General features: G+C 46.1%; 1 protein-coding gene across 6 annotated transcripts in view; it reads left to right on the top strand.

Moving 5' to 3' along the window:
* LOC124777979 (caskin-2) overlaps positions 1 to 23,469 on the top strand; it is a 1,020,751-nt gene that overhangs the window by 857,401 nt on the left and 139,881 nt on the right. The window contains exon 1 of one of the 6 annotated variants that reach the window (XM_047253545.1): positions 9,752 to 9,787. The exons of the other annotated variants lie outside the window; for them this stretch is intronic. The gene's annotated coding sequence lies outside the window, so the exon portion shown is untranslated. Of the gene's footprint in view, positions 1 to 9,751; positions 9,788 to 23,469 lie in introns of those variants that run through there. 6 annotated transcript variants of the gene reach the window in all.

Raw genomic sequence — 23,469 nt, 5'->3', positions numbered from 1 at the left:
CCGCATGTCTCGGCTATCCAGTGACCGGGATACGATCTTCCCGAGTATCGCACCGGATTTGTGACTTGATGCGGGACTTTCTAGTCGCCGCTAAACGTCGTCCTAACGGAAACAAGGGAAGTAGGGCTGCAAAGCCAGACCACTGTAGCGAAAATAACCTGCACTTCCGTCGCCGGGACTGCAGTTCACCCACGACGTAAACAAATACACAGTATTGTCTATATACAGGAGAAGACAGCCGTTACAGTCGTGCCCTCCAGCTGATGCATCTTTCCATGCCGTGCGAGCCACATCGCCTCTGCAGACCATATCCTCTTCAGCCCCGTCACTGTATTCCAAGCTTGCGCTCTCTCTCTCTCTCTCTCTCTCTCTCTCTCTCTCTCTCTCTACAATGTTTAGTCAAGTCATGGCACGCATTTCTTTTCTCCCCAGTTCGGTTCAGCACCACCTAAGTCGTTATTCGATCTGTTCGTATAATCTCCTCCATTATTCTATGTTGTTGTTGTTCTCGTTTGATGCAGCTCTCCATGCTACTCTCTTCTGTGCGACCTCCTTCATCTCCGAATAACTACTGCAGCCTACATCCTTCTGAATCTGCTTACTGTGTTCATCTCTTGGGTATCCCTCCACAATTTTTACACACACCCCCCTCGCCACACACACACACCCCTCGCCACACACACACACACACACACACACACACACACACACACACACACTTCCCTGCAGTACTAAACTGGTGATTCCTCGATGTCTCAGAATGTGTCCTACCAACTGATTCCTTCTTTTCGTCAAGTGGTGCCACAAATTTATTGTTTTCCCAGTCCTGTTCAGTATCTGCTCATTAGTTACGTGACCTACCCATCTAATCTTCAGCATTTCGTGTAGCAGGCTGTGCAATGCATTATTTTGGGTGTTTACGATTAGCGCGTGTGCATGGTTTATTTAGGAGTAGTTTGCAGGTCTGTGTGCTGTGACCCCAAGCGTGTCGGAGCGTGTGTTTGATAAATATGCTCCATCCCTAAATAAATTGTTCGAAAATAAGTAAATAAAGTACATTGCTTCCTCTCTCCAGTAGCCCAGCACAGGTTGAGTCCTCTCCCAGCCATTTCCTAGGATGAGATGGCGGTTGGGTTACTTAGGTTAGTGGGGGTAGTCCAAGTGACCTATCTTCCCGCTATTTTCTTAGGTTAGTAGATATAACCATGGTGTGATGCAGTATCGGGATAGGTTGGTGGAGGTAGCCTAATTGACCTGTCTTCCCGCCAATATCCGCCATCTTGGATGACGTCACGGCCGCTATCTTGGATGACGTCATGCACTGATGCCAAGTCTACATGCCACTATTTTGGATGAAGTCATCGTCGCCATCGTGGTTACATCTGGCAACAATGGAGAGTGGGGTGACACGTACTTTGTCCCGCTACTCTTAGGTCGGTATCAAAACAACTTATCAAGTGTCGTACGACTGTTACTGCGGAGGACGTCGCTAATAATTTCGTACTGTACTCGCGAAGGCGGTAAACCAATAGAATAAGTGCAACAACGTTTTATGCAGAGGAGAAAAAAAGATACCGGTTGTTGCATATCCGAATGTTAGTCGCTTTTAAAACGAATGTGTCGGATGTTGTCGGGTGGCCGGTCACGCGAAGAAGAAGAGCAAGTAATGAGCGGCGGTGCTACTTTTAGCCGCCGTCCGAGCTCGTTTCTCGGAACCCAGAGCAGTGTCAGAAACGAAACTCGAAGCCGGACGATTGAGGCAATTGGCGCCAGTTAAGCGCAGAGGGGAAGGAGCGCCGTGGTTGCGCAACCGCCGGGTCGCGTTGTGGGCGGAGCGTGGGCCGTCTCGCGTGCAGACTCGCACAGGCAGCGAGGACGTTCCTCGCTAGACGAAACCCAGTGTTATCAGACGTGGGCATTAGCCTGAGCTAGGCATTCCTGCGTGCAGCACGGCGCTGCCAGCTGCCGGCAGCGTCCCTCACAGCTCGGATTCTCCGTCTCACCAATCGACTTAGTTGTCAGAAACTTTCACTGCTATCGCGTAATGCCTTCTTCTTCGTACCAAAGGAAACAGTCACTCGCGGAGTATGTTCCTTTCTACAAGCATTCCAAATGGTACACAGCTACTGCGTAGGGTTGTCTGGGACATATTGATTGTGGGGTGGGGGGTTAACGGCACTAAACGGCGACGTCATCAGTCGGTTGTGTGGGAGGGAGGTTAAGGGCTGAACATCTTCTCGTGACCAAAATATTTACTGAACAACGTATGCTTATAAGATCGATCAAACCTATGAATAAATATTACTTGCAAGTTTTCGGCAGTTAATTAAAAACGCGTTAAGAACAATAACAAAAAGTGTCGAAGGTGATTCAGTTTCATAGATGTGCACATTCCCGAACATGTGCTGCATTGCATACTTTGCATTCGAGTAACACTTTAATACACTGATCCGCATTACACTGTTAAAAACATACGGAACCCTAAATGTTGTACACGTTGTGAAAATACATGTATTAAAAGACGAGCTTCGCGCTTAACTATCACAGTTACGCAACCAAATGCTTTCAACAACCCACATCATAGAGCCAAAGATATTTCTTACACTTCGTCGAGAATTCCTGTAATGAGGTAATTATTAAGACAAAGAAAATTTTTAGTACAGTTTTACGTCACGGAAGTGCGATGGAAAAATTTGATAAAGTATCTATGTTTCAAACCGACAGCTACAACAAGAAGAATTTGTGTCACAATCAAATTGGCAATTCACCTTGTCGTATTTTCTGATAGGCTGTTTACTGATTTACAGTTGCTTGGTATCACAGAGTGTTCCACAACACTACTGACCAAAGGAATGAAAACTTACTAAAACAATGACCTTAAAATTTACAATTAGTTTCCCAAAAGGACACACACATTTTCAAAAATATATAATTAAAAATAACTAATAGAGGTATAGTGTTGCGTGAAGCAATTTTCTCGGCCGCGCGGGTGCTAGCGATCGAGAGGCAGGGCAACCCGCGACCTCGGAATACAAGCGGCTGCACTGTGCGTAGGGCGGATGTAGAAATCTGCCCGATAACCGAGACAGTTCTGGCCATGGCGCTGGTAACTGCTGGTATTACCTGCGAAGGAAAAGGATCTTCGAGTTCAACAAATTATCAAATCATTAAGCACCTTTACTCCTCAGTCATGGAACTGAACACAAACATGGCTATGAGCGTAATTGCATACCAACACATCACTCAACTGGCAGACACCGAGCCCTCCAGTATTAACAGCATAAAAACAGTCGGCCCTTATTACTGAACACACACCAAAATCTCAACAAGGAGATAAGAAGATTCGTCCGCTAACCGCAGTTTAGTTTCAAAAACACCCAAGGGCGTAATGGTAGCAAGATAAGCAAGATTTGAATGGATGCACGCGGTCGGCATCCACCGTTAATTACATTAGCAGAAAGTATCGTAAACATCAAGAAATTGGCACGAACGCTTTTCTACCAAGATTAACAAGTTAACTTCGCAAGCATAAAAGCCACTCCCAGCAATAAATGTGGTAACTTAAACCAGAGTAAGTGAAGGTGAAAAAATCAGCGTGTCTTAATTACAGAAAATCACAAATTTACGCCGGTGTAATAAGCAGTCGGTACAGACACGTGCAGGCCTCTCCAACTCGCACTCAACGTACCCGCGACCGGGGCTTCGAGCAGGGAAGATTGTGCCGGCATTTTTAGAGTTCTGCCGGCCGCTGTGGCCGAGCGGTTGTAGGCGCTTCAGTCTGGAACCGCGCGACCGCTACGGTCGCAGATTCGAATCCTGCCTAGGCCACGGGTGTGTGTTTAAGTAGTTCTAAGTTCTAGGGGACTGATGACCTCGGATGTTAAGTCCCATAGTGCTCAGAGACATTTGAACCAATTTTTTTTTAGAGTTGTGATAGCCGCAAAGTGCATAAGCAGATTCCGATGCACTGGGAAACGCAATAGAAAGGAACGTTTTGCGAATCTCACACGCTGTTGCCAAGTTCACTCGACGGAAGTGAGGTGGTTGTGAGGCTGCTCTTTACCGACGCGGACTTCCGCAGCAGGAGCCGCCAGGACAGGAAGTTGTTCTCGGACACGCGCGGCCCCAAGCGGAGTATGAAGTGCAGTCGTCGGCCAGACAGCCCGTGCCTGCAGAGCCCCTCCTGCCCCGACATCGAGCGACGCCCTGCTTCCGGCGACACCGCAACTAATACGCGGTAGGGTAGCACGGCCGGTTCACAGACAGCTAGCGATTTTATCTTAAGGTCACAGCCAGGGTAAGGGGTACACGAAACGATGGCCTTTACATTTGACTGATTTATCGTGTAACGATTTCTTTTAGCACTCATGTGGATCACCTCACACTTTTCGTCATTTAGGGTCGACTGCCAATTTACACACCATTCAGATATCTTTTCTAAATCGTTTTGCAATTTGTTTTGATCTTCTGATGACTTTATTAGTCGATAAACGACAGCGTCATCTGCAGACAACCTAAGACGGCTGCTCAGATTGTCTTTCAAATCGTTTATATAGATAAGGAACAGCAAAGGCCCTATAACACTACCTTGGGGAACGCCAGAAATCACTTCTGTTTTACTCGATGACTTTCCGTCAGTTAACTACGAACTGTGACCTCTCTCACAGGAAATCTCAAATCCAGTCACATAACTGAGACCACGCATACGAACGCAATTTCACTGCGAGCCGCTTGTGTAGTACAGTGTCAAAAACCTTCCGGAAATCCAGAAATACGGAATCGATCTGAAATCTCTTATCAATAGCACTCAACACTTCATGCGAATCTACATCTACATATACATTTATACTCCGCAAGCCACCCAACGGTGTGTGGCGGAGGGCACTTTACGTGCCACTGTCATTACCTCCCTTTCGTGTTCCAGTCGCGTATGGTTCGCGGGAAGAACGACTGCCTGAAAGCCTCCGTGCGCGCTCTAATCTCTCTAATTTTACATTCGTGATCTCCTCGGGAGGTATAAGTAGGGGGAAGCAATATATTCGATACCTCATCCAGAAACGCACCCTCTCGAAACCTGGCGAGCAAGCTACACCGCGATGCAGAGCGCCTCTCTTGCAGAGTCTGTCACTTGAGTTTATTAAACATCTCCGTAACGCTATCACGGTTACCAAATAACCCTGTGACGAAACGCGCCGCTCTTCTTTGGATGTTCTCTATCTCCTCCGTCAGACCGATCTGGTACGGACCCCACACTGTTGAGCAATACTCAAGTATAGGTCGAACGAGTGTTTTGTAAGCCACCTCCTTTGTTGATGGACTACATTTTCTAAGGACTCTCCCAATGAATCTCAACCTGGCACCCGCCTTACCAACAATTAATTTTATATGATCATTCCATTTCAAATCGTTCCGCACGCATACTCCCAGATATTTTACAGAAGTAACTGCTACCAGTGTTTGTTCCGCTATCATATAATCATACAATAAAGGATCCTTCTTTCTATGTATTCGCAATACATAGAAAGAGCAAGTTGTGTTTCACTAGAACGATGTTTTCTAAACCCATGTTGACTGTGTGTCAATAGACCGTTTTCTTCGAGGTAATTCATAATGTTCGAACTCAATGTTGTTGTTGTTGTCTTCAGTCCACAGACTGGTTTGATGCAGCTCTCCATGCTACTCTATCCTGTGCAAGCTTCTTCATCTCCCAGTACCTACTGCAGCCTACATCCTTCTGAATCTGCTTAGCGTATTCATCTCTTGGTCTCCCTCTACGATTTTTACCCTCCACGCTGCCCTCCAATACTAAATTGGTGATCCCTTGATGCCTCAGAACATGTCCTACCAATCGATCCCCTCTTCTAGTCAAGTTGTTCCACAAATTCCTCTTCTCCCCCAATTCTATTCAGTACCTCCTCATTAGTTACGTGATGTACCCATCTAATCTTCAACATTCTTCTGTAGCACCACATTTCGAAAGCTTCTATTCTCTTCTTGTCTAAACTATTTATCGTCCATATTTCACTTCCATACATGGCTACACTCCATACACATACTTCCAGAAAAGACTTTCTGACGCTTAAATCTACACTCCATGTTAACAAATTTCCCTTCTTCAGAAACGCGTTCCTTGCCATTGCCAGTCTACATTTTATATCCTCCCTTCTTCGACAATCATCAGTTATTTTGCTCCCCAAATAGCAAAACTCATCTACTACTTTAAGTGACTTATTTCCTAATCTAATTCCCACTGCATCACACGATTTAATTCGACTACATCCCATTATCCTTGTTTTGTTTTTGTTCATGTTCATCTTACATCCTCCTTTGAAGACCCTGTCTATTCCGTTCAACTGCTGTTCCAGGTGTTTTGCTGTCTCTGACAGAATTACAATGTCATCGGCAAACCTCGAAGTTTTAATTTCTTCTCCATGGATTTTAATTCCTACTCCGAATTTTTCTTTTGTTTCCTTTACTGCTTGCTCAATATACAGATTGAATAACATCGGGGATAGGCTACAACCCTGTCTCACTCCCTTCCCAACCACTGCTTCCCTTTCATGAACCTCGACTCTTATAACTGCCATCTGGTTTCTGTACAAATTGTAAATAGCCTTTCACTCCCTGTATTAGACGCCTCCCACCTTCAGAATTTGTAACAGAGTATTCCAGTCAACATTGTCAAAAGCTAGAAACGTAGGTTTGCGTCAATATATGTTCAAAAATCCTGCTGCATATCGACGTCAACTATATGGGCCGTATTTAGTGGTTACTCCTACTACCTTTCTTGAATATTGGTGTGACTTGTGCAACTTTCCAGTATTTACGTACGGGTCTTACGTCGAACGAACGGTTGTATATGATTCTTAAGTATGGAGCTAATGCATCAGCATACCCTGGAAGGAACGTAACTGGTATACAGTCTGAACCAGAAGACTTGCTTAGTGATTTAAGTTGCTTGACTATTCCAAGGATATTTACTTCTACGTTACTCATGTTGGTAGCTGTTCTTGATTCTCATTCTGGAATATTTACTTCGTCTTCTTTTGTGAAGGTATTTCGGAAGGCTGTGTTTAGTAACTCTGCTTTGACAGCACTGTCTTCGATAGTATCTCCATTGCTATCGCGCAGAGAAGGCATTGACTGTGTCTTGCTGCTAGCCTAGCATACTTCATATGTGACCGGAATCTCTTGGGATTTTTTACCATTTATAAGCATCTCGCATTGAAGTCCGCGCTAAATTTCGAGCTTTTCTGAAAGAACTTGGGGATTTTGTGCCTGTTTAAATGTGGCATGTTTGTTTCTGTCTCTGCAACAGAGTTCTGACCCGTTTTGTGCACCACGGGAGATTAGCTACGTCGTTTGTTAATTTATTTGGTATAAATCGCTCAATTGCTGCCAATACCGTTTCCTTGAATTCAAGCCACACCTGGTTACACTTATATTATTAATTTTAAAGGATTCTCAGGAAGGCATCAAGTGAATTTTTATCTGGTTTTTTGATTAGTTATATTTTTCGTTTATTTTTGGAGGATTTGGGGGTTACAATATTCAGTCTCGCTACGACATCCAGTGCTCAGCAATCCCTGTATACTTCTAGATGTTCGTTATTAGCTCAGGATTATTTGTTGCTATGAGGTCAAGTGTGTTTTCGCAACCGATAAGTAATCGCTTGGGTTCATGGACGTAGATCATCGTACACAGGGAAATACTTAGGATGTTTAGTACGACGGCAAATAAGACAAGAAAACACTCTCGTACAAAATTTTGTTAATTTCTACATTCATATTTACACACGGGAAACAACCCTTTCTTTCTGTTTGTTTGATGTAGTTCCAATAACATGCGTCTTAATTTTAGCTTATAATTGTAATCTTCAAATTCCTTCTACATCCTGGAACTTGTCACGTACAAAGAATTTATATTCTCGAATTCCTATGTGCATCTAATTTTTTCTTGTAAAATGTACATTTTACGGCTTTCACAATTAGTTCCGTTCTTTCGTGCAAATGGCTCTGAGCAGTATGGGACTTAACATCCGAGGTCATCAGTCCCCTAGAACTTAGAACTACTTACGCCTAACTAACCTAAGGACGTCACACACATCCATGCCCGAGGCAGGATTCGAACCTGCGATCGTAGCACTCACGTGGTTCCGGGCTGAAGCGCCTGGGACAGCTTGGCCACCGCGGCCAGCTTCGTGCAAATCTTCTAGCGGAGATTGCTCTGGGAGTTTATCTTTTACTTCCTGGCTAACACTAATTATAGCTAAAGACCGCCGGCCGGAGTGACCGAGCGGTTCTAGGCGCTACAGTCTGGAACCGCGCTACCGCTAAGGTCGTCGGTTGGAATCCTGCCTCGGGCGCCGGCCGTAGTGGCCGTGCGGTTCTAGGCGCTACAGTCTGGAACCGAGCGACCGCTACGGTCGCAGGTTCGAATCCTGCCTCGGGCATGGATGTGTGTGATGTCCTTAGGTTAGCTAGGTTTAAGTAGTTCTAACAAGGGAACCTCCCCATCGCACCCCCCTCAGATTTAGTTATAAGTTGGCGCAGTGGATAGGCCTTGAAAAACTGAACACAGTTCAATCGAGAAAACAGGAAGAAGTTGTGTGGAACTATGAAAAAAAATAAGCAAAATACACAAACTGAGTAGTCCATGCGCAAGATAGGCAACACTAAGAACAATGTGAGCTGAGGAGTGCCGTGGTCCCGTGGTTAGCGTGAGCAGCTGCGGAACGAGAGGTCCTTGGTAAAAAGATTCTTCTACCTTGCCCGATTTAGGTTTTCTTGTGGTTGTGATTATCATAAATAAAATAAAATAAAATAAACTTTTCATTCGATGGAAGGCTTGAACCAAGGACCTCTCGTTCCGCAGCTGCTCACGCTAACCACGGGACCACGGCACTCCTCAGCTCACATTATCCTTGATGTTGCCTATCTTGCGCGTGGACTACTCAGTTTGTATATTTTGCTTATTTTTTTCATAGTTCCACACAACTTCTTCCTGTTTTCTCGATTGAACTGTGTTCAGTTTTTCAAGGCCTATCCACTGTGCCAACTGATAACTAAATCTGAGGGGGGTGCGATGGGGAGGTTCCCTTGTAAGTTCTAGGCGACTGATGACCTCAGAAGTTAAGTCCCATAGTGCTCAGAGCCATTTGAACCATTTGAGCTAGAGACCGAGTGATATGCATTTCGTTATGTGTCATTGAACTGGCCGTGCTATCCTGCTGATCGTCACTCACTGGAAGTGATGCGGCGCCCAATGTTTACGTGTGCCCGTACCAGCCCTAGATAACTACTTCTGTCCGGTCCACCCCGACACTGGGATATGACGTCTCGATGTCGGAAGAATGCGGCTCGTGGTTGGCTCGTATAACGCGTTACGTGCCGTTTCTCGCTTGCAGCGCTGTTACGTGTTGAGCGTCACTGTTTGTGCGACGGCTACACGTGGTGTGTTTTCTTTTGTTGCAGGTGAGTACGGGTAGCAGACGCGCAGCAAGCGGGCTGCAGGAGGTGGGCGCGCGATGCAGCTGCGGGCGCTCAAAGGCCGCGTGTCACGCACAAACACGGCTGCGCTTGATTTCCCAGCGGTCGCCAGCCGAGGCATCCATTCTGACTGCCTTACACCCAAAAGGCAATACAGTAAAGAAAAATCCAACTTGGCTTCGGTGTTGATCGTGTGTGATAAGATGAAATCTTCACTCTTGCCTCCCTGGGCAATGAGCACCTACCTATCTCAGACCCTCGACCGATCTTCTTCAGGGTTTGTAAGGGTGGGCGGCGCGGTGAGTATGTCTCTCTGGCGACTTCATACAGAGGAATAGTCCAGGCATGTGGAAACCTGCCATGAAATTTTTCACACACGAAGAATGCACCGAAAGAAAGGCACTATCAAAAAATTTTAGCTGCCAAGGTGCACTGCAAGTATTTTTTTTTTTGTTGAAGTTACTCACTTTTGCCGCTTGCAACAGCGGTTCGTACAGCATTCTCTGCCTATTGCTCGAGTCGGTGAATTAAGCGGATGCATCCGTGACAAGCAAACGTAGCGCCACGTAACGCGAAATCCAAAGTGCACACACACGAATTTTAATCACTTAAACTGCCCCAAAATGTCTCGAATCAGTAGTTTTTTTAATAACAGCGAAACTGTTGCACATGTAATTATAACAGAAGTGACTCACAGAGGAAAGACAATCTAGGCATTTTATAAAGTTAGGTTACAGATGTCTTCCATCAATTGCGACTTTAATTTGTTGACATTAAATATTTTATAAGAATTCTGTAGCACAGTTCTTATGATGATTTTTCAATAATGTACATTTTGCTGACAATCAAATATTCTCTTGTTTATTCCCTGTAATCGTCGTAAAAGTGTGAAGTGTCTTTTGGATGACGATTCGTTTTTACACCAGGCACATCTGACAAAATGTTAATTCGATCGGGCACTTCTCAGTAATTAGTAGTTTTATTGATACACAACTGGAAAGCTGTAAGAAATGGTTGTGACCATTGTTCTGCATTTGTACCGCTGAAAATTATTCTTTGCAGTTTCCACAGATCTTTTTAATCTTAATTCGGACTGTTGCTCTTCAAGACAGGCATAAACGTGCGGATACTTATCACTGGCACTCTCGTATAAGAGTGTGTCATAGAATTCTTCGACTGCACAAGCGACTCTGCCCTTTTTATCGTTGGAAATGATAAAAGTGCGTTTTGCACACAGTTCGTACACAAAACCTGACTGATTCGCTTTATACACAACATTTTACAGAATAACAAGAAGCTTCCTCTTCACGTTAGCTAAGAATCTCTTTACAGTATTACCTAGTAATGACATCGCCTCTACAGGTTTTCTTTAGGTACGCTTCGTAATTTTTCGGCTTCCTTTTCCGTATAATTACCTGAATCTTTGTAATAGGGTCGAACAAGCCTGGAAATTGGTAATCGTCGTATCTCTTGGATTCTAGAGTGTCCAGTCTCGTAGATACTTCAGTGCACTGACTTTCACGAGCAGTTCTAAACGTTTCCAATAGTGTATCTTTCACATTTCCGTGAGTTTAATTTTGGTGCATATTTCGCACTTCGTGTAAATCTTTCTTCCATTAATACAATTCTTGGTCAGATTTTACGAAACAAAACACACTACGTTTGTTTCTCTCTCCTTCGTGTAACGAAACTGAAAACCGCGACAGTGATGGATGCTGAGGAAATGAATTAAAATTTGTGCCACCGCCGGGGACTTCAACCTAGGTCTCCTTATTTACGAGGTAAAAATGCTGACCCCAGCATTATGGTCGACATTCCTGCACGAGCTACCCAAGCCGAATGCCCCCCCCCCCCCCCCAACGCAAATTATTCACATTTCCAGCTTATTTTCCCCACTATAATGTCACTTACGTAATGGTCAGCATATCTGCATACTGAGGAAGAAGACGCGCGTTGGATTCCGGCCGTAGGACAAATTTTAATTCATTTCTTCAGCTTCCATCATTATCGTAGATAAAGATGAGACTTAAATGTCTTTGGGAAAATTTAATGAAATGAGCTAAAATCTGTTACTGTAAATGCTTTTGTTGGATGTGGTAGATACTCCATTTATGTTTTTTCTTTAATTAGCACATCATTGTTCACAAAATCATCACAGTTGTTTCCCATTACTTCTAATGTTTCCACAGTTTCTAAGGAAATGTTGACATCGAATGATGTCAAAGAAATTAAACTATAAACAATACACATGCAGGTCTTCAGCGCTAATGACCATAGAAGTTTTGCGCCCTAAAGCCAAAACCATGCAGGTCTTCAGGTGAAGTAAGTGATTTGGATTGCACGTCACGTTCTTCATATTTCATCTCTGTAGGGTGGAAAACATTAATTCGATTCCATAGTTATCTGAAACTCTGGAAGCAGCAGAAAAATAGAGGCTATTAGCAAGCATGAACGAAGAAATCACAAACAACGGTCATTCAGTTTTATCTCCGTAGTTAAGACTTAGCGATACTGCAAATTAAATGCGTTGCACATTAGAGCGAATAGTAACAGTGAAAAATTTATTGTGTCAGGAAAGTATCAAGGGAAACCGAAATTCACTTTACAAATGACGGTGGCGTTGTGCTGTCTGTTTGCCGATGTGCCGTCGACGAAGGGTATGTGGCTGCCCTGTTGCGCATGCGTTATCTGCTACAGCTACGGCACGGGTGTATAGTTCTCCATTCGCCTGGAGGGATACGAATTTGACTATTTCAAAATTTTACAATGCTGGTAGTTTTTAAAGAATGTTAAACATTGTGTTTCAATCTGTGTATTCTTGCTGTATAAAATATTTCAGGGCAGGTTTCGACATGTTGGACTGGACCATTCCCCAGATAGTTGTAACACCGACAGGCAAAAAGTTTAGTCGTTGACGATCCACTCTGGAAATCTATCCAGAGGACTGTCCGAAGTATAAAATTTAGACACCATGTACTTTGTAGTCGTTGATGCTGTTTTGGTTATCATCCGTGAAGTAAGTTTGATACGAGCGTCCATTTGCGCGGCTTGCTGCTGTTCCCTTCACTTGAGATGCCTCGCCGGCGACCAGGTACTTCCCCTGCCTTCGACTACGGTTTCTGAGCGACGATTCGTGTCGTAATGTGTGTCCAGCCATTGCCTCCGCTCTTCTCTTTCGGTTCATTTTTAGACTTTTGTTCTCATTGCGTTGATTTCTTCTCTCCCGAATTGAACAACTTCTGGTATTCGACTGTCTCGCGTGACACCCTATTTTTAAAAATCGTATGATGAGACGACTTGTGCGTTTTCCACTGTCCACGTGCTGTGTTTGAGATACAGAGCCGTCCTTTTAAGAACCCTTCTCTCGTCTGTAGCCGTACATTTTTGGAAGTTTGCAGTTGTTACCTTTTTTAGAGAAAGTCGTCCTGCCCGCTACCGCTGCGTATCCTGCACCTTCCTGCTGTGTGTATTTTTCTTTCGAAGCAGAGAAATTTGTCGACCTCAGAAGTAGTCTCTCGCCCTGTTTGTGATGCGCGACCCGCGTGCTCAGACTCGGCCGTCGGTCACGTTTGCGCACTAACGTCACGTCACGTCACGTCATCGGCGACGGCCACCGTGCTGAGTGATGTTACGCGGGCGAGTGTGTCAGGCGACACCCACGTCCGTCGGGTACGTCATCGCCCCGTCACTGTACCAGGTAAACACCACTAGTCGGAGGCTAGTAAGCCAAGTGATGGAGACAGCTCAATTTTACATAATTTGTTTCGCGTTGTTTGCAAAGACAGATCAAAAAGAAAAGAAACGGAGAGAAATTTATTAACGTATGGTAGGACATTTTCGTGAAATGCCGTTTTTCGGTTTATTGTGTCAAAAGATAGTGGTAGGTGGGCGATAAATAGTAGAGACGAGAAGTAGAAGCTTACGAAACACATTGTTACAGAAGAACGCTGAAGGTTATTTGGATAGCGAGTGAAATGTTGCTAAATCGATCGAAAAGAAACGAGTTCTATGGCTAAAGCTAACTAAGTGGAGACTTGCCAGCCACCAGGAAGTAGTTGCTGGCGAGTGAGGAGAGGGAGGCCATAGCAGGAATACACTGCGCAGTGTAGGCTCGAGTAGTTGCGCAGAGACGAAGAGGCTTCCACGAGATGGACGGGCGTAGGGAGCTGTCGAGATCGCGGACTCGAACAGCACCGCAGTTTTGCGTAATTTTGTTTCTCATTATCTCCCACTGTGCTTCTGAAGTTCCCGTTCGGTGAGTGTGCAGTACCTCGGTAGATGAGTGTGGTAACTTGTGGGGCGTACCCAGCGAGAGGCGGGCAGAGGCAGTTCTACCTGCCGCTCCCGACCGAGCAGACGCTCCGATTCGCTGCGAAGGTGGTCAGAACACGCAGGGCATGTCGAACGCTAGCAGCTGCAGCGCCGTATAACGTGAGATCGTGTGACGAGGAACACGATGTGGGGTTTCTCGCACGCACGCGGTCCTCAAGAAACGTGTTTTGTAAGGTTGTAGCTAGGTTTTCAGTCGGTGTCGTGGAGTGGAGTGTGGTTCACGAGACGTGTTTAGGTGTGCACGCAGGCGGCGGCCGCTGGCAGCGACCACCTGGCCGTGGGCAGAGGCAGGCTGTGCCGGAACCGACGGCGAGTCTGCAACAGCGTCCCGCGTTTCTCCATCCATATTTATTTCCGAATAAGCACGTCTCAGCTACTGTGCAACACTTGTGCTACCTGACCGATGTTCCAAGTGTAGCCCATAATCGGGAAGTAATGCGTCTTATTTCATTAAGCCGACCTGATCCGGCAAGATACGCAAATGGCGCGGATAGACTGCCCGAACGATGCGTACGATATACGTGCGCGTGACCTGTTAATGAGAGACCGTAATGTTTACTGTCCAGCGGAAGGCCACATCAGCCGTCACTGCTTTGTATTCGGCACATCTCTGCGACTCCTACTACCGACTGCTACAGGCTTTTAACATGACGACACCGACAAACGCGGACTGGCCCTAGACGGTTTCTAGATCGAGAAACACAGAAGTGGGACCCAGGTTCGGAAACAGCAAACGACGCCCCCCTACCGGGGCAAAAAAAGCCACACCAGCTGCTGAGCCGCAGCACCTCGATGTCAGTGGCGCCACAGGCCGGACTCTTCGCTACGGGCCTCAAAGCTTGCCGTCACCTCAGACGGCGTCGCACGCGCCCGCAAACTGGACCGCTCGATAGCTGTCCAATACAGCGTAGCCGTGTATCACATCTTTTTCCTGTCTCTCATCAGCTTTTGGTTTCGTCACGATGCAGCCGTCCATAATTTCTGCAAATTATCTATCGCGAATTCTAAATACTATTTGTGTGCAGTGATATATACAGATTAATAACAATATTAACATTTTCACAAAAAAAAACATATTTACAGATGACGTTGTCGAGTGCTGCGCGACGGCCGCTGTCGTTCCCTTCCGCGTTAACCATCGCAACAGCTATCTAATCGAAAAGTTGCGAGGGAAACGTTGAGGTTTTGTGTGGCGCTATTTCGATACTGTACTCTGTCACCCCTCCGCAGCTCGGTCCAGCGCCATGTCGGCAACTCCTGGCAAGTCGCAGTACATTTTGTCCTTCCTTATCTCAAAGGTCTCCTACACATGTCTCTCCTCGAGCATTACTTTTAAAACTTGTTCACTTTGTGCTTAATTTTTGACAATTTTCTATAGCATCAGATCTCAAATGCTTCAATTTTCTTCTCCTGAAGACCTGCGTTTCACTCCAGTACAGTGCTGTGCTGCAGGGGTGCGCACTCGGCAACTCCCCGATTCTCGCATCGATGTGTGCTACTGTCAGTGCCGGTTTGTGGGAGGACTGTTTCTACTTCCTCGCTTCGGCGACTCCGAGTGGTCTCATTTCCTGGACTGGAGACTCCTTTCACTTGAGTTGTCCCAGCCTCGATATTAAACGAGTCCCTGTTCGCCACTCTGCTGCTCTCCACCGTCTTCGGCTTTGCTTCGTTGGTCCTAAAGTCGCACTGCGTGCTTAAGTAAGTCCTACGTTCCTTTCCGTAAGTGTCTTAATCTGTCCAGGAGGTGTATATCTGCTAGCCTAGCACTGCCATTTCCCTTCGGAAATTTTCTCGCACACACCCGACAAGAGAGAGCTGTGATAAAGTGCAACCCTGCCTTCACACCGTTCTCGACAGCGTCTAACTTTTGTTACCGCCACTCAGGTATTGTGTATGTTGCAGCTTACTGATCTGGTGTATTTCAGACGCAATCGCTCGCCAAATCGGCGTCAACTTCCGACCTGACCTCGCATTGTCTAAGGCTAGACAGAAATGCCTAAAGCGTACGCTACCCCGATTTTTGCTCGGTTCGGCTTCTATTGAGTGTTTTCACGTATCCCTGTAAGCCGGCAGCCATCTTAAGGTGTGTGGAGGACACTACTTCTGCTACTGCCGCCCCTTCTCCATTCGCGAATGCCTCGCGGGAAGAATGACTGCCGGTATAGTTCCGTGTCATCTGACCTCGGCGTCGTGGTCGTTTCGCGAGACGTATCTGGGAAGAGGTAACGTGCTGCCCGCTGTCGGAATCTCAGCAGTAACCGCTTCTCTGACGCACGGCGCCTCTCTTGTAGCGCCTGCCGTCCTTAGCTGAACAGAGCGTGTCATCCGTCTCCAGTGACCTCGTTGTCGAAACTCTAAATGTTCTTTCTTTCTTTTTTTCGTGACGAAACACGTTGCTCTTCGCTCAGTCCGCTCTGTCTCTTCTAGTCTTACAGCCTGATATCAGCCCCACACTAGTCTCGTGGGTGAACTACATTTCCTCGAGAGTTTTGCCATCTCCTTCTCGTACAAGTATTTTTATGCTGTCCCGCCACATTAGTTCGCGCCGGACGGTTAGTCGGAATTACGTAACGAGGTTACGTTCGTTTGCAGCGATCTGTACCAGTACCAGTAGCGGTGTGCGGTGCGACCATGCAGCGCAGCGCAGCCTTGCGAGCCGCCTGAGCAGGAAGCGTTGGCCACAAGGCTGTAACGGTCTGGGGTGTGCTAATGATCTTCTCACTACTTTTTTTGATTTCTTCGAGTCCGCAAGCTCGTGTTTTCTGTAAAGTGTCAGGTTTTCGCTCCCCTAGAGGACTGTCTCTTTCGTGACTGGGTTGAAGTGCCAAATTTTTGTCTCTCTTGACACGTATTTTTTGTTGGAGAAGTTTAGGACCGACCCTTACTTTTTGGAGGCGATTTTGCAGTGACACTTTTTTTCGAGAGCAGTCACTTCGACGAAATCTCCGAGGTATTTAAAGTACGAGACCCTGCTGATTTCACCTTACTCTGTTTTCAGACTCGCGATTTCTGTTCTTTGAACATAAGATTTCAATTTTCTCGAATGAGATTTGTATCACTCCTTTTTCAGCACATTTTCTAGTATCTCGACCGTTAGAAGGCAATCTCTTCTTCCTCTGTAAGTATCGCCAGGTCGTCCGCAAACTCGACGTATGGTTTGCAGAGGTTGTTTTTGGGAAAGCGCAGTACGACCTATTGCTGACAGTGTTGGCTTCATTGTCTCCATTGGCACTGTCCGGAATACTTGTCAGAGCATGAGAGGTCTCCGGCTCTGTCACGACGTATGGACAGGCTCGGAGGCTTAAGTTTTCTCCCTCGGCAACAGAAGTTGGTCACGTATGACTTGTGGCATTTGATATATTTCAGCACTGCATTACAGCAGATTACTACTGTAGATCTGAATACAAGCAGTCTCACTGCATTAGACGTAGCATTGGCACCCAACGTGGAGCGCTTACTGTGTCCTGGACGGAGCGCCCAGTGCAGCCCACCTTACAAGTTGCATGGGGGCTTAATTATTTTAAAATGCAAATAATTTTTAATTTTGGTCGCTGACTGTCCGGTTACGCAGTCTCGTAACCGGTTGGCCCTGACTAGTATTTGCACGCAATCTGACTGCATAGAACAACAACAAAGAATGAAACGAAATTTCCGTTAACACAATTAATTAATTAAGTCCCTAGCAACTATAAACCTAGGAAACAACAAAACACAAGTGTCGCTGTTCTGTGTGTGGAAGTGTGATTCAACGTACACATCTGGCACGGTTCTTCGTCAATACGACAAGATATTTTAAATACCATTTATACTGAAGTAATTAAAAAAATAAACAGAAATACTATAATTGCACATAGAAACTAGAAATACAGTCTAATACAAGAACACGAACCAGATGCTTTGTTGACTGAACCTGTGACCAAGAGGCATTATTGTTAAATACATTGAAATAATGAAAAAAAAAAAAGGAATTTTTTTACCTTCATATATATTGACGAAAAGCATTACAGCATCCCCAATCCAACAATATCTGGTGTCTAGCCCATCAAAACAATATAAGAACACCTGAACAAGCATTCTCCATGGGAACTTCTCAACAACGACTCACCACTGCTACATCTCAATAGCACTCTCCACCACGACTTCTCGACAAGAACTCTCCACTACGACATCTCAACAAGCACTGCTAGTGGAGGCGGCTGAATAATACTCTTTGGCGCAATCTCTGGTGCTGTGACTCAGTGTAGCCACCTTTCAAAGTCCCACCAATATCTGAATGGAAAAGATTTATGTAGACTACCAGTAACACAAGAGAAGTGCATTAGCTTTCTGATCACTCATTAATTCAGCACCAAATGACTGCAAGACAATTACACGAGTTTACCGTACCCAGTCAACGATAGGCAGCAGAAAGGTATCACAATTACCGATACAGACCCACCAAAACTACGTAAGTCACCCACCACAGCACACATAAACACGTCCCAGCCATCGTTTATAGGAACGTATTTTACGTAAAAGATCAACTGCGAATACATACTCAATAAAGTAACAACAACTGCACTTTATAAATACGTACTCTACTCGTGTAAGTGCACTGGACAGGAAATACCGGTGAGATGTAGCGTGTCTGCAAAGTGAAAAGCGAGGGGCGCTCGCGGTGTGCACAGTCGCCTCCACCGGAACAATGCGACACCTACCGTCTGTTTCCCCTCTCACAGTGTGCACAGATTTACGTAGGATCCGGCCATGTACTTTTCTTGCTTCAGCACCATTAGTATAGTAAGTCATTTCAGAGTGACGTGTCGTGTTAACACAGAGCGGGCGTGAGTCATTCGCAAGGTGAGCTGCAGAAGGAAGGTTTGCTAAGACAAGCCTTTGGTGCAAAATGGTTTAAATGGCTCTGAGCACTATGGGACTTAACATCTATGGTCATCAGTCCCTAGAACTTACAAATACTGAAACCTAACTAACCTAAGGACATGACACAACACCCAGTCATCACGAGGCAGAGAAAATCCCTGACCCCGCCGGGAATCGACCCCGGGAAACCGGGCGTGGGAAGCGAGAACGCTACCCCACGACGACGAGCTGCGGACGACAAGCCTCTAGTTGCTTCTTGTGACGTAGTGGGGTAGACACAGTGTGGAATCGGCTGCTGCTCTTCAGTTTGCAGACCTGTTGAAGAGGGGAGTGCACCAACACAGTTCACCCCTGGAACACAGTTTATCCTTCACTGCGTTTTACCGCTTTTAGGCGCGGTACAAACGTTAGTATTTGTTCTTAACTTGCTTCATTTAACAGTGAAGAGTAATTGTATAGCACTGAAACAGGACTTTTACTTCCAGAATGAAATTTTTACTCTGCAGCGGAGTGTGGGCTAATATAAGAAAAAAAGAGGCCCTTAAACGCCTCCTCCCGCCTCGCACCCTCCCCTCCCCTGCCTGCCTGTGCTATCAGTTTATACGGAGCGTTCCAAGTTACGGGGGCATGCTTCTCAGCTGTAAGTGCCATTAGGTCAGAGAGAGGCACCCACCGTACAGGAAGGCGTTACCGCGGGGTGGGCGCCGGCAGCGGCGGCGTGCGGCGCGCCACGGCGGCGGGTCGGTCGTCGGAAACCTTCTTGTTCAGTGGACGTATCGTACTCTGATCCCTCTCTTCCCATTCAATTTTCTACCCTCTACAACTGTCTCTAGTATCATGGAAGTTACACCCAGATGTCTTTAGCACAGTCCCCCTGGACAACTCACTATCTGGGATACGTGTGAATGGAGCCCTCTCCGAACCATTTTTCACAGAGGCAGATGCAGCAGCGCGTGCAGCCCCCTCTCCTGTGCTGTAGAGCTGAAATGTGGACAGGAAAGAAGGGAAGCTCGGTCTTGTAGGCCAATGGAACAACTTCCTTGTGTCGTGTACTGACCGTGGATGAGCTGCATTATCGTATCAGTAAAGAGAGAAGGTGGCGAATTACAACCGACGCTCAAAAACTCAACTAGTATTCGATCACAGGACCTGCACGCGATGCACGAGACACACTCTTCGCAATCGCAGAAATGCGTATCTGAGGACGAGACCGGCTAGCAGAGGACGCTGCGCCCTACACGGCGTGTTGCGTGTGGCACACACGAGAGCCACAGTGGAAGACGTGCGCAGCCTGACCAATTGCGACACCCCTCAAACTTGTACTGTCGCTTACCGCTCCTTTCACCTCTAGCAGCAACGCGTATTCGCGAAAAACCAAAAATTTTATCTCGGTCCGCAGCCCACGAGCGTAATTCAGCGCACATGTAGGATGAACACTACGGCAGAACCACGCACCTGCAGTAAAGTACTGTGCCGCTCAGACATTTGTCTGGACTGAGGACAGCGTTATTGTCACTGTAGCGAGGCTCGAAACCATATCAAACAAAGCCACTAAAAATAAACGGAAAATCTACTTAAAACAGCAGATAAAAATTCGCTTGGTACCTTCCTAAGAGAGAGTCTCCATTCCTTCCAAGCTAATTATGGCTCAGATTCAAAGATACAGTATTGACAGCAATAGAGAGATTCCCAGTTAATAAGAGACGGGGCTGATCCACCATGGTACACAAAACACGTCAGAACACTCTTGCAGAAGCAACGAAAAAAGCATGCTAAATTAAGAAGAACGCAAAATCCCTAAGACTGGCTAAGTTTCACGGAAGATTGAAATTTAATGCGGGCGTTAATGGGAGATGCTTTTAATAGTTTCCACAATGAAACATTGTCTCAAAATATGGTAGAAAACCCAAAGAGATTCTGGTCGCATGTAAAGCACACCAGTGGCAAAAAACAGTCAGTACCGTCACTCCGCGATAGCGATGGAAATGTTACCGATGATGGTGCCACTAAAGCGGAGTTACTAAATACAGTTTTCTGTAATTCCTTCGAGAAAGAAGATGAAGTAAATATTCCAGAATTCGAAACCAGAACACCTGTTAGCACGAGTGACATAAAAGTAGATATGTTAGGTGTTGCGAAAAAATTCAAATCACTTAAGAAAGGCAAGTCTTCCACTCCAGATGGTATACCAATCAGGTTCCTTTCAGTGTGTGTGCAGACACAACAGCGCCTTTCTTAGCAATCATATAAAACCGCTCACTTGACGAAAGGTCTGTTCCTAAAGACTGTAAAGTAGCACAGGTTACACCAATATTCGAGGAAGGAAATAGGAGTAACCCATTGAATTAGATACCCATATCACTGACCTCAATTTGCAGTAGGAATTTGGAGCGTATACTGTACTCGAACATTATGAATCACATTGAAGAAAATGACTTATTGATACATAACCAACACGGATTCAGAAAATATCGTTCTTGTGCAACACAGCTAGGTCTTTACCCCCGCGAAGTAGTGAGTGCTGTCGACAAGGGATCCCGCATCGATTCCATATTCCTAGATTTCCAGAAGGCTTTTGATACCGTTCCTAACAAGCGACTATTAATCAAATTGCGTGCATATGGAGTATCGTCTCAGTTGTGTGACTGGATTCATGATTTCCTGTCAGAGAAGTCACAGATCGTAGTGATAGACGGTAAATCATCGAGTAGAATAAAAGTGATCTCTGGCGTTCCGCAAGGTAGTCTGATAGGCCCTCTGCTGTTCATGATTTACATAAATGATCTTTGTGATAATCTAAGCAGCCCCCTTAGATTGTTAGCAGATGATGCTGTAATTTACCGTCTAGTAAAATCATCAGACGAGAAATTCCAATTACAAAATGATCTGAGAGAATTTCTGTATGGTGCGAAAAGTGGCAATTGGCACTAAACAACGAAAAGTGCGGGGTCATGAACATGGGTAGTCCGATAAATTGTGGTTTATACGATAAATCGCACAAATCTGAGGGCTGTCAATTCGACTAAATACCTAGGAATTACAATTACAAGCAACTTAAATTGGAAAAATGGTTCAAATGGCTCTGAGCACTATGGGACTCAACATCTGTGGTCATCAATCCCCTAGAACTTAGAACTACTTAAACCTAACTAACCTAAGGACATCACACGCATCCATGCCCGAGGCAGGATTCGAACCTGCGACCGTAGCAGTTGCGCGGTTCCGGACTGAGCGCCTAGAACCGCTAGACCACCGCGGCCGGCTTAAATTGGAAAGACCACATAGATAATATTGTGGGGAAGGCGAAACAAAGACTGCGCTTTGTTGGCAGAACACTTAGAAGATGGGCCAAATCCACTATGCGCCAAACCCACTAAAGAGACCATACATTTTACTTGTCCATCCTCTGCCAGAATACTGCTGCGCGGTCATCAGTCCCCTAGATTTGGAACTACTTAAACCTAGCTAACCTAAAGACATCACACGCATCCATGCCCGAGGCAGGATTCGGACCTGCGACCGTAGCAGCTGCGCCGTCCCGGACTGAAGCGCCTAGAACCGCTCGGCCACAACGGCCGGCTCGTCGTCGGTGATCGATAATATTAACAATAAGCAAAAGTGAGTGAGACGTGACCGTGACGTATGGAAGTGAACACGAGCTACTCAACGACATTGTAGGGAGTGTCTGCCCGAGTGGACGCGCAACCCGAGTCGCCCCCCCCCCCACCCCCCTGGACCGCGGCGCTGTGGAGCGCTGGCTGCCCGCTGGCCACCACTAGTTTAACAAAGACAACGACGACATTTATTGCTGGCGCCGCCACAGATACAGTTCCAGAGTGAACGACACTGATTCGTATTTCGTCTGCTTGCGCTAGTCGCAAGAGATGACTAGTTCCAAGCGCTCCGCAACGATTCCCCTCCTGCGCCCAACCTAATCGTCTCAGGCTGCACTTCTTCCAGGCGTCCTCGATTCTTTGTCGGATGTATTCCAGCTTCTGTCTTTTCCCCGAGTATCAGTTTTCCTGTGCTCAAGACGAACGAAGGCCGACATTTGATACGTCTTCTTATAGCGAGCGATACTCTCCTCACCTCTGCTTCTCAGATCCTCCTCGCTTCTGTGTTAACAAGGGACATTGCCAAATCGTCTTTCTGAACTACCTTAAACGCACGGAACCCAGAAGCAGACATTCTACGAAAAAAATGGTTCAAATGGCTCTAAACACTATGGGACTTAACATCTGAGGTCATCAGTCCTCTAGACGTAGAACTACTTAAACCTAACTAACCCAGGGACATCACACACACCCATGCCCGAGGCAGGTTTCGAACCTGCGACCGTAACACCAGCGCCGTTCCGGATTGAAGCGCCTAGGACCGCTCGGCCACAGCGGCCGAGAGACATTCTACGGTTGTTACAGGAAATTTAGATAGGTTGGCTCTGAGCACTATGGGACTCAACTGCTGAGGTCATTAGTCCCCTCGAACTTAGAACTACTTAAACCTAACCAACCTAAGGACATCACACACATCCATGCCCGAGGCAGGATTCGAACCTGCGACCGTAGCAGTCGCGCGGTTCCGGACTGCACGCCTAGAACCGCTAGACCACCACGGCCGGCTTTAGATAGGTGTAGAAAGGTAGAAAGAGAGCGGCGGTAGCGGGCCTCCACTGTTCTCTGTTGCTGTCATTTGTCGCTAGTACAGGCAAACAATTAGTTTGCAGTTATGATTTTAATTTCTCACCTACCAGTGAGAGCATACTAAGGAAATATTTCCGATTATACTTTCA

The sequence above is a fragment of the Schistocerca piceifrons genome, chromosome 2 (genome assembly GCF_021461385.2).
Source record: "Schistocerca piceifrons isolate TAMUIC-IGC-003096 chromosome 2, iqSchPice1.1, whole genome shotgun sequence".
Classification (NCBI taxonomy): domain Eukaryota; kingdom Metazoa; phylum Arthropoda; class Insecta; order Orthoptera; family Acrididae; genus Schistocerca; species Schistocerca piceifrons.
This window is presented reverse-complemented; position numbering and strand designations above follow the sequence as displayed.